Raw genomic sequence first — 11086 nt, 5'->3', positions numbered from 1 at the left:
AATCACTTGTATTCTTTCTTGACTAATTAGACCAGTTATTTTGGCTGGCTCTTGAACTCTTCATTCATGAACGATGATGTTTGCTCATTCTATATAGCCGAGCTAATCATTCTTTATCTCTTCATTCATGAAAGATAATGTTTGTTCATTCCATGTAGCTTAGCAAGGGCCATCTTTGGGCCTATGCAGCCGGTGCACCCGCACAGGGGCCCCAAAAATTTGGGCCCAAAATTGCTAAAACTCGGCCTGCCATCAATTCGTAAAATAGGAAGGAAATATAATGCAAATGACTTTACCCTATAATTTTCACAACTCCTTCCAACTTCCCCTTTTAATTTAATTCTTAATTATTCTCTTCCCTAAAATCTTCTACCTTCCTAGAATCAATAGTTATTCTAAAACGTTCCCTAGAAATCATCATTTCCATGATTTATTCTCAAACCCGATTATAATTTTCATCTATTGCTGAGATTGAAGGTAATTTTTTTCCTTATCAAACTTATTACTATGCTCTAGTTATGATTTTGTTTTTATGGTTGAATTTTGCCAATTTCATATTTACTTTGATGCTCTGGTATTGTTTGTGTAGTTCATAGTTATAGTTTATAAGCTTATCACAAATTCACAATATTAACTAATTTTGCGTCTTTTTCTTCTTTATTTTTTGCAGAAACAAAAATCAAACTTGTAGAAACATCTAGTGCTCAAAAATCGAAATTAGATGGTTTCTTAACATCTTACTCATTCACTATATAGTTGCTACAAATTTTTTTCATTTGTTTTGTTCATTGTTATTTGATTTTTTATAATTATTCTGAGTCATTCGATGTCTTTTAAAATCAGAAAACATGAACTATTGTAATTTTAAAAACCTTTGGCATCGAATATATAAAAAAAATTATGACAAAATTGTATTTTTATGGTTTTAATATTATGAGGGCCCATTTTTAAATTTCGCACGGGGCCACCTTAATGTCCGAGACGGCCCTGAGCTTAGCTAATCATTCTCACTCCCACTACAACACTACTTAACTTGTCTGCAACTGTCTCCGTAATGTGCATAACACCACGGACTACCCAACATTCCTATCTGCAATGCCCGTACGGACAAGCTAAATCGCACATCTATAAAAAATAAATCAACCGGCCTAAACTAATACAGTAGAGGTAGTCGTGATCTAATCCACAGGGACCTCAGGCCCGGTCCTAGACATCTTGAGACCCTAGGCGAAATCGTGAATTGGGGCTCCTTTAAAAAAAATACAATGTATTATCAGTGACGGATGCAGGAACTTGAGGCATGGGAGCACAATGTTTTTCTTCCAATAAATTATTTCGGCTTGAATTTTTTTTAAAAAAATCCCCTAAATAATTTTATATAGTGTAAAAATCCCATATTTTAATTTAATTTTTAATTTATTTTGTGGTATTATTAAATAAGATAATTGATTGTCGAGAACCTCAAGAGATGAATTAAATAGGATAAAGTGTTAATGAAAATTATGGGTGTTGAGTAATATAAGGAGTTTTAATAAAATTATTAACATATTATATTACAAAAATTAATTAAATAGGAAAAACTTTTAATTAATTTGGTGTGTGTTAAGTGTTATGAATAGTTGTAATCAATTTATTACCATGCTTAATTTTTTTTAAAAAAATTAAATAGGAAAATGTTAATTATGGTGGGTGTTAAGTAATATGAAGAGGTTTAACTAATTTATTGACAGATTTTATTACAAAATTTTAAAAACAATGAATTAAATAGGAAAATATTAAAAATGATGAGTGTTTAGTAATATGAAGAGGTTTAATTAATTCTTTAACATGTTTTATTACAAAAATTTCAATTAAAATTTTAATTTTAATTATAAATTATGAAATTTATTAACATGTTTTATTACAAAAATTTCAATTAAAATGTCAATATTAATTATAAATTATGAAATTTGATGTAAATTTGTAAGGGTTATATAAACTAGACGCTAACTAATCTGTACATATTAAAGGCATGTCCTATGATGGAAATTGTGAGAATAGAAAACCTCTGAAATGCCATAACAAGTGAAAACCTCCGAGCCCATTTTGCTCAGCCTCTCCCTTATGAATGTAAGGAATTCCACCATATCAAACTTTTTATCTGAGTCCTGTCTACAAGTTTCGAGGATGAAACTCTTTCTAAGGGGGTATGTCTGTAACACCCCGTGTTAATTAATCACTAATTTTTATATATTTTATTTTAATAAAAATTAATTATGAAATTTTTACGATGTTTTAAACTATTCTTTTAAATTTTAAAAATAAACTTTAATTCCGATTCATATTTTAACGTAATAAAATAATATTAATTTATGTAATTTCGAACTAATAAAATTGGATATTTATAAAAATCAAATTTCAAGTTTCGTATAAATTACAACTCTTTACTTTTTGACATAATGTCATAATTTATAATTATTTCCGCTTCAAATTGACCTGATTAAATTCCAAATTATTTATTCATCATCTAAGAAATACTTTACGCTTTTCAAACTCGACAAGTGACATTTTAACACTGTCGGAATTTTAATCAAAGATAATTTATTAACCGCTATTTTCACATTACAGACTATTTCGGACCCGTTATTTTAAACGCGTATTTGTTTTACTAAGTTTGGCCCCCAATATTCATGTAAATTGCAAGTGGCAATGTGTCCCTTCTGCAAGTTGCTCATCAAATTGCCAACATTCCTATTCCCTCATTATCATTTACACTGTTCAATCGTCATCGTTCTTTACTTCTCCTTCCTATAAATAGCCTTTCACCATCGTCACCTTTCTCACCCATCACCATCTCCACATCCCTTAAACTTCATTAGAAAACACAATACGATGTTGAAATCGTACTCGACTCACCATCCTCCTTCACCTTTACCTATGTTCCCTGTAAACCAATTCAAAAACAAACCCGATATCGATAAGCCATTTCCGTACTACACTACACCTTTATTACCACCATTCCCGATTACCATCACCACCACCATTCGTTCCACCAGTCTGCCACCCACACTACCACCACCGTACGTCCGTTCTACCCCAACAACAGTACAAACACCTTCATCTCGACTACCATTTCCGCATAATTCACCATCCTCATCGTCATCAACAACAATTACTAACGCTACAAAAACCCGAAATACCACCGTCACCATCTATCATCAAATCGATACCGGTAAACATGATTTATAGACCGCCATAAATATAATACCACTTACCTTTGGCCGCCAATCACCACAATTAACCACCACGGCCTCCTCCTCCCCTGTTTTCCTCTGTTTCTCGCCGCTCTTCTGCTCGCCTTCATTCAATTACCCATGTTCCTTCCTCCTTCCGTCAAGCCCAGTACATGCTACAACCACCGCAGCCTCCCGTCGTACCACCGTGAGCCGCCACCTTGCTTTTCCCCTTTCTTCTTCTTCTTTTACTATCGTTTCCCTTCTGATTCTTTTTGCTGTTTTTGTTCTTTATTTGACCACCGTAGGGTCGCCTGAACCGCCTAGCCTCGCCGTCGCCGTGTCCGCTTGTTTGGCTATGTCGGCGGTAGGTTAATCGAGGAAGGAGATGTTGTTTGTTGTTTTTAAAGAATGATAATGGAAGTGGTGGGGGTCTGAGAATTATAAGGACAATCGTCATACTAATGAGACTTCGGACATTAAATGGACGGGATTGACTTTTATCTACGCGGACCTTCAATTATTTAAACTCGGGTTGAGTTGTTTACGTTTCGTTACAAGACTTGCATCTACGACAATAATAATTGAGACGGTTACCTTTGACAAGTTATTTTTATTTTTAAGACGGTAACCTAATCTTTCTCTTAGCCTCCTTAATCTTACAAAACTTTTTTATGCTAATTATATTAATTATGTTTAAATTTGTGTTCCATAAGTTTGTTTGATATTAAAAATGAATTAGAAACATTAGACCACCAAATTTATTTATATCTTGTGATAATACGTATTCACTAGCGTATTTGTTAAATGAATTAATAATTTAATTAATTGTGACACACTTTATATTTTGCTCATTAACTTGATAAATATATAAATAACAATTCACATTATTGTTTACTATACATTTTCTTTATTCATTAACTTTTATGCATTTTCCATATTCGTTAAGTTTAAATGATAATAATTACCTTTATTTATACACTACGGAGCCACGACTCGTGTGTATATTGGATGCTTACGTGAAAAATGATTTTCAAAATCAAATGGCTATCACCAAATTTTATTTTATTCGTTCTATTCACCCACATGATTAAGTAAACTAAAATATGAGATTTATGTGATATATGTATTATGTGACTTTTGTTTACGCATTATTGATCTAATTTGCATACCTGCTTTTGTATTATTAGGGATGTTAATAGAACGGTTAGGTTGCTCGCGCTCAGCGTGTTGTTGTTATATTTTTTCAGGTACCAAGTTGATTAGGAGATGACACCTTTGTGGGCACTATGGGAATCCAAGAGAGATTTTAATATTGTCTAAGTAGTTGTTTTGTAATTTGTATAACGACTAATTTAATTAGTCATGTATAAGTGATCCATAGCGATCCGGATTTGGCATAATTGGTTTATTAGACTTAGTTAATTTTCCGCCATTATTTTAATTAAGTCTTGTGAAAATCCGGGTTGTTACATAATCCCTCTTAATACATTTACTAATTTTATTACTAGAAATTAGTAGATGTTCCTTTAAATTTAACTAATATAAATTATTACTACTAGTAGTAATTTGATCTTAATATTAGTGTTTTAGAATGATGTTAATATTTTCTTTCTCTCTCAAAATAATTTTAGAGAACTAAAAGTAAATTGTGGCATTAGAATGAATGAATAATGAGAAAACAATTCTCATTTTGTGTAGGGGAGAGAGGGGTGCCGGCACCCTTGGGTCACACAAGACCAAGGCATGCTCTTTGTTTCTACAAATTGTTCTTCACAAGAAAATGTAGGTTTGCATGCCTAAACCTAATCATAATTAGGTTGTCTTAAACAATTAAGATAAAAGCAACATTGTCCCCCACTACATGGAGAAAACCGGTTCTCCATTTGTAAAATGGAGTTCCATTTTAATTTTGTTATTTTGTCAATTGTAGTGTGATATATGTGACATGTTATAAGACATATGTTCATGTAATGCATTTCTAACATATTAAAAATCATTACATAAAATACATCACATGTAATGACATAAATAACAATATATGATTTAATATACTTAAAATGGACCATTTATTTTTTTTGGTGAAAAGTGAGAAATATATAAATATGAAAAAGATAATTACATTATGGTGATCATACAAGAGATATCATTCTATAAGACGCATTCTAGCAAGCCAATCTCGTTCTGCAAGATTCATCATTGTTTTTTCTCGGGTTCGAACTCTTGACCTCATATCCTCCAATATTGTACCTGCCACCCTTTCAGGCCTAATCAGAACCATCTCATTCCTGCTTCTGTTTCTCTGTTGCCATATCTGGTACAAGAGGCTCATCACTATAGCATTTTGTACTCCTCTCTGAAGCACCGTGCCTGTTCTACACCTGCACCAGTCAATCAAATCCCTGACAGGAAATGCCCAAGTAGTATTCCTGTTCAGCTCCCGTACAACTCTTCTACTGTAAGGGCAATCACAAAACAAGTGTTCAATAGTTTCAGAAGCTATGCCACACAGATAGCATTTATCCTCAATATTCACCCCAAACCTGACTAGTCTATCAGCTGTATTCAAGGCCTCATGAGCAACCAGCCAACCCAAGAATTGATGCTTGGGAACTGCCCACCCATTCCATACTGCCTTATCCCATTGAACTCTTGGCCTTGTTCCTCTAAACCAGGCATAGAAACCAGCAGGAGTAAAGCCTCCTGGTTGAATATTCCACTGCCCATTAACATAACCAGTCCTCATTTCGTCCTTAACCTTGCAAATTCTCCTCCATACCCAACTTGAGTTCGAACTAGGCTTGTATTCCATCCACTCCTGACCCTTAAGATAATTACTTTGCACCCAGTTAACCCAAATAGAGTCTCTTTGCGTAGCAACCCAGTCCACCAGTCTTCCTACCATTGTCTTATTCCAAGATTCCTGATCCTTGAGCCCCAAACCACCTTCATCTTTAGGTCTACAAATAGTGTCCCATCCCACAAGAGGAACCCTCCTATAATCTGCTGAGTTATCCCAGAGAAAGTTTCTACAAACTGCTTCAATGCTTTTGATGATTCCTTTGGGGATGACAAACATAGATGCCCAGTAGGAATGTAGGGAATTAAGCACACTCTTAGCTATGACTAACCTTACTGCATAGGAGAATTTTCTTGCCCCATACCCATGTATCCTAGCACAAATTTTATCCACAAGACACTCACAATCTTGCTTTTTGAGTCTTGTAGTCTGAATTGGCATACCAAGGTATTTAAATGGGATGCTCCCTTCACTGAATCCAGATATCTGCAATATCTCAGATTTAAGCTGCTCTGGTACATTCCTGAAATAGGCATTAGATTTTGAAGCACTAACTTGCAGTCCAGAAGCATTAGAAAAGGTAGCAAATGACTGTAACAACAACATCATAGAATTGACATCCCCTTTACTGAAGAGCATGACATCATCAGCAAACATAAGACTAGTGAGTCTTTGTTTCTTGCACATAGGATGGAATTTAAATTCAGACTTTGATGAGGCATACTGCAAGGAACGAGTCAGATACTCCATACACAAAGTGAATATCAAAGGGGAGAGAGGATCCCCCTGTCTTAAGCCCCTCTTCCCCTTGAAGTAACCAAACATTTCTCCATTTATAGAGAGTGAGAAGGTAGTTGTAGTAATGCATTGTAGAATCATATCTTTGAATTCAGACGGGAAATGTAGCTCTTCCAAAAGATTCTCAACAAAACACCACTCTACCGTATCATATGCCTTCTGCAAGTCTATTTTGAACATACACCTTGCACATGCATGAGGCCTTTCATATAACCTGATCAAATCTTGGCAGATTAGAATGTTCTCTTGGATGCTTCTCTGTTGGATAAAAGCTCCCTGGTTCTGTCCAACAATATGAGGTAACACTTCTGCTAGCCTGGAACATAGCAATTTTGATATGATCTTGTATACAACATTACAACAAGCAATTGGCCTGAATTGGAGCACACTCTTTGGCCTATCACACTTAGGAATAAGTGTAACATTCGTGGAGTTAAACTTGAGGAGTTGCCTACTCTGGAAAAAATCTTGAACTGCTCTTATAACATCCCCTCCTATCTCCCCCCAAGCGTCTTTAAAAAACTTGCTCGTGTATCCATCTGGCCCTGGTGACTTAATGTCAGGAATACTAAATAGAGTTTCCTTAATCTCCTCCCCAGTTACAGGTTTCCTTAGGCTATGCCAGTGATCAGCATTACATACAGGTCCTTGAGCAATGATTCTCCTATGGATCTTCTTAGTTTCTTTACTTGATCCTAGCAGAAGTTGATAGTAGTCAATAAATGCCTTCTGAATTTGCTCCTAAGTATCACACACCTTGCCATTCATGTCCTCAACCATAGCAACCTTATTCATATTCCTTCTCCTTTTCAGCATACCATGAAAATATGAACTGTTAGCATCCCCATCCTTTATCCATTGTTGTTTAGACTTTTGAGAAAGAAAACTTTCCCTGGCCTTAGCTAGCTCCTACAAATGAAGAGAGGCTTCATATTCTTCAGTGATTTTTTGCACATTAGTAGGATCCCTGTTAATCCCTTCCTGCAACCCCTCCACCTTTTTCTGGAGAATAGCAGCTGCATTTTCAATATCACTGAAACACTCTTTATTCAGCTCCTTAAGAACAGCTTTCATACTCTTCAGATTGTTTGCCAATCTAAACATAGGTGTACCAGTGAAGCCAGCATCCCAATTCTCCCTCACCAAAGGAATAAACTTCGCTGATCCACCCCACATGTTATTATATTTGAAGCTTCTTTTACCCTGACTTTGATTAGTGCTCTTTAACAGGCATGGTGTATGATCCATCAAACCCTCAGGCATGAAGTGTGCATATATATCAGTAAAGGAATTACACCAGTCTTGGTTGACCAAGAATCTATCAATTCTACTATATCAGTAAATGGACCATTTAATTATAATTCACAACATCTTGTAATTATAATATATTATTCATTCTAATTATAATTGTTTCGTAAACAATAAAAACATCATCTAATTTTAAAGGATTAATTAACTTGTATCATAATACAATTAATTAATTTATCAATTAAGAGTGTTACCCTATAGGTATGACCTTAAGGGATCAACTGATCACCACCGTCCCACGACAGTAATGTCAAACTCTAGTCAGCCAACCATTACCGATTAATGTGGATCAGTTGACAATAAAGTATAACTTTCCCTCATGTATTCTTATCATGAGATTTAAACATGTGATCGCATTATTGTCGAGGACACATACTCCAACAATCTCCCATTTGTCCGAGACAAGTGTGCGTCACCAATTCTCCTGTCCTATTACTATCTCCCACTCAAATCTCAATGCAAGGTGTCTTGTAGGTCGTACTTACATTTGATCATATCATGAGTGGTTTCCTCGATCTGGAGAATAACTGTCTGACCGGAATCATCTATTGTAGATACCTTCCGAGCGTGGCCACGCATTTTCAGTTCATTCCTCCTCGAGTGGCCTTGAGATATAAGATAACCCTGACTAGGGGTGGAAAATTCCAGTTGCACTTTTCCCTTCGCATAGCCACAACTCATTATAACCCAAAATGTGCCCATTTGACCCCAATTACGAAGGTCATTGAACATAAATCAAAGTTACTTTGAAGTTGTGCCATCTTTAGGCGAATAGTCTTTAGTCAAAGAATTGACTCATAAGAATACTATAGTAGCTCTCGCCACGACCAGGCTATAAAAATTGCCAGAACTCTATAAGCGGTCATAAGTCCGACAGAGTGTCTCATACAGTCTGCCTATGTGATGGACTAGTCATCTCTCATGACTCTATGACATTTGAACTTGCCATCAATCGCATCACACTCTAGTTACTTCGAGATGTCACCTCATGTAAGTAACTATGGGCGTTTACTATGTCAATCTAGTTCACTTTAATGGTGTTCAATGTTGTCCCAACAACCCATTTGGATATGACAAAGTAATAAAAAAAATTTAAAAGACAAATGCGATTATTCTATATGAACAAATAAAACAACATTTTATTTCATATCAAATAGTCTAGTACAAACTGGGCATACGTTTAAGCCCCATGGATACAATATTTCCATCATGTTTAGCCTGCGATAAAGGCTTGGTGAGCGGATCAGCTAAGTTATCATCCGTCCCAACCTTACAGATCGCAATTTCCTTTCTTTCAATAAAATCTCTAATAATATGAAATTTTCTGAGTACATGTCTAGATTTATTACTAGACTTTGGCTCTCTAGCTTGGAAGATGGTTCCATTGTTGTCACAATAGAGACTAATGGGATCTTTGGCGGTAGGAACTACTTTTAGTCCTTCCACGAATTGCCTAATCCACAGAGCTTCCTTGGCAGCTTCTGATGCTGCAACGTACTCAACCTCCGTAGTAGAATCCGCAATCACAGCTTCCTTGAAGCTTCTCCAGCTGACGGCACCACCATTGAGCATGTACACAAATCCACCTTGTGATTTCATGTCATCTCTATCTGTTTGAAAGCTCGAGTCTGTGTAACCCTTAACACATAGCTCGGAGTCTCCTCCAAACACTAAGATAGAATCCTTAGTCCTTCGCAAGTACTTGAGGATGTTTTTAACAGCTATCCAGTGACTCTCACATGGATTCTCTTGATATCTACTTGTCATGCTTAAAGCATACGAGACATCTGGACGAGTGCATATCATGGCATACATAATTGATCCAACAGCGGAAGCATAGGGAATCAACTTCATGCGTTCAACATCTTCGGGTTCGGAAGGTGATTGAGACTTGCTCAAAATTATCCCACTACCCATAGGAATTAAGCCACTCTTAGTCTGGTCCATGTTGAAGCGTCGAAGAATCTTGTCAATATAAGATTCTTGACTTAATGCCAATATCCTTTTGGGTCTATCTCTATAGATCCGGATACCTAATATGCGTTGTGCTTCTGCTAAATCCTTCATTTGGAAATGATTTCCTAGCCACTCCTTAACGGAGGACAACATAGGAATGTCATTTCCAATAAGTAGTATGTCATCTACATACAATATTAGGAACACAACATTGCTCCCACTGAACTTCATGTACAAACATGGTTCCTTAACACTTTGAGTAAAACCATTTTCTTTTATGACATGATTAAATCGATGGTTCCAACTTCTTGACGCTTGCTTAAGACCATAAACGGATCTCTTAAGCTTGCATACTTTGTTAGAATTTTTAGGATCTACAAAACCTTCGGGTTGTATCATGTACACCTCCTCTTCTAAATACCCATTTAGAAAAGCGGTCTTGACATCCATTTGCCATATTTCATAGTCATGAAATGCGGCGATCGCTAACAGTATCCGAATTGATCTTAGCATAGCTACGGGGGCGAAGGTTTCGTCATAGTGAAGACCATGAACTTGAGTAAAACCTTTTGCCACTAGCCTAACCTTGTAGACATCATCATGTCTTTCTATGCCATTCTTTATTTTAAATATCCATTTGCACTGAAGAGGTCGTGCCCCTTCACGCAAATCCACCAAGTTACAGACTTGATTTTCATGCATAGAACTCATTTCGGATCTCATGGCTTCAAGCCATAAAGCTGAATTGGGACTAGAGATTACAGCTTTGTAGGTGGCGGGTTCGTCACTTTCTAGAAGCAACACATCAAGACTCCCATCCTCTTGGATAAGTCCAACATATCTATCAGGATGGCGAGAAACTCAACCCGACCTCCTTGGTTGAGGAATAACAACAGAATTAGACGACAAAGGAACGTCTTCTTGCGTCTCTACTTCGGTTTGTGGCTCTTGAACTTCGTCAAGTTCAAAATTTCTCCCACTCTGTCTCTTAGAAATAAACTCACTTTCTAAG

General features: G+C 36.1%; 1 long non-coding RNA gene across 1 annotated transcript; it reads left to right on the top strand.

Moving 5' to 3' along the window:
- Positions 1-2827: 2827 nt before the first annotated feature.
- Positions 2828-4726, top strand: LOC141609988 (uncharacterized). The gene is made up of 2 exons (XR_012527891.1): positions 2828-3839; positions 4463-4726. It is a non-coding gene; the product is annotated as an uncharacterized LOC141609988 (long non-coding RNA).
- The last annotated feature ends 6360 nt before the right edge of the window (positions 4727-11086 follow it).

This window comes from Silene latifolia, chromosome 1, assembly GCF_048544455.1.
Source record: "Silene latifolia isolate original U9 population chromosome 1, ASM4854445v1, whole genome shotgun sequence".
In the NCBI taxonomy this organism is placed as follows: Eukaryota; Viridiplantae; Streptophyta; class Magnoliopsida; order Caryophyllales; family Caryophyllaceae; genus Silene; species Silene latifolia.
The sequence above is the reverse complement of the archived record's forward strand: the minus strand, read 5'-3'. Positions and strand labels throughout refer to the sequence as shown.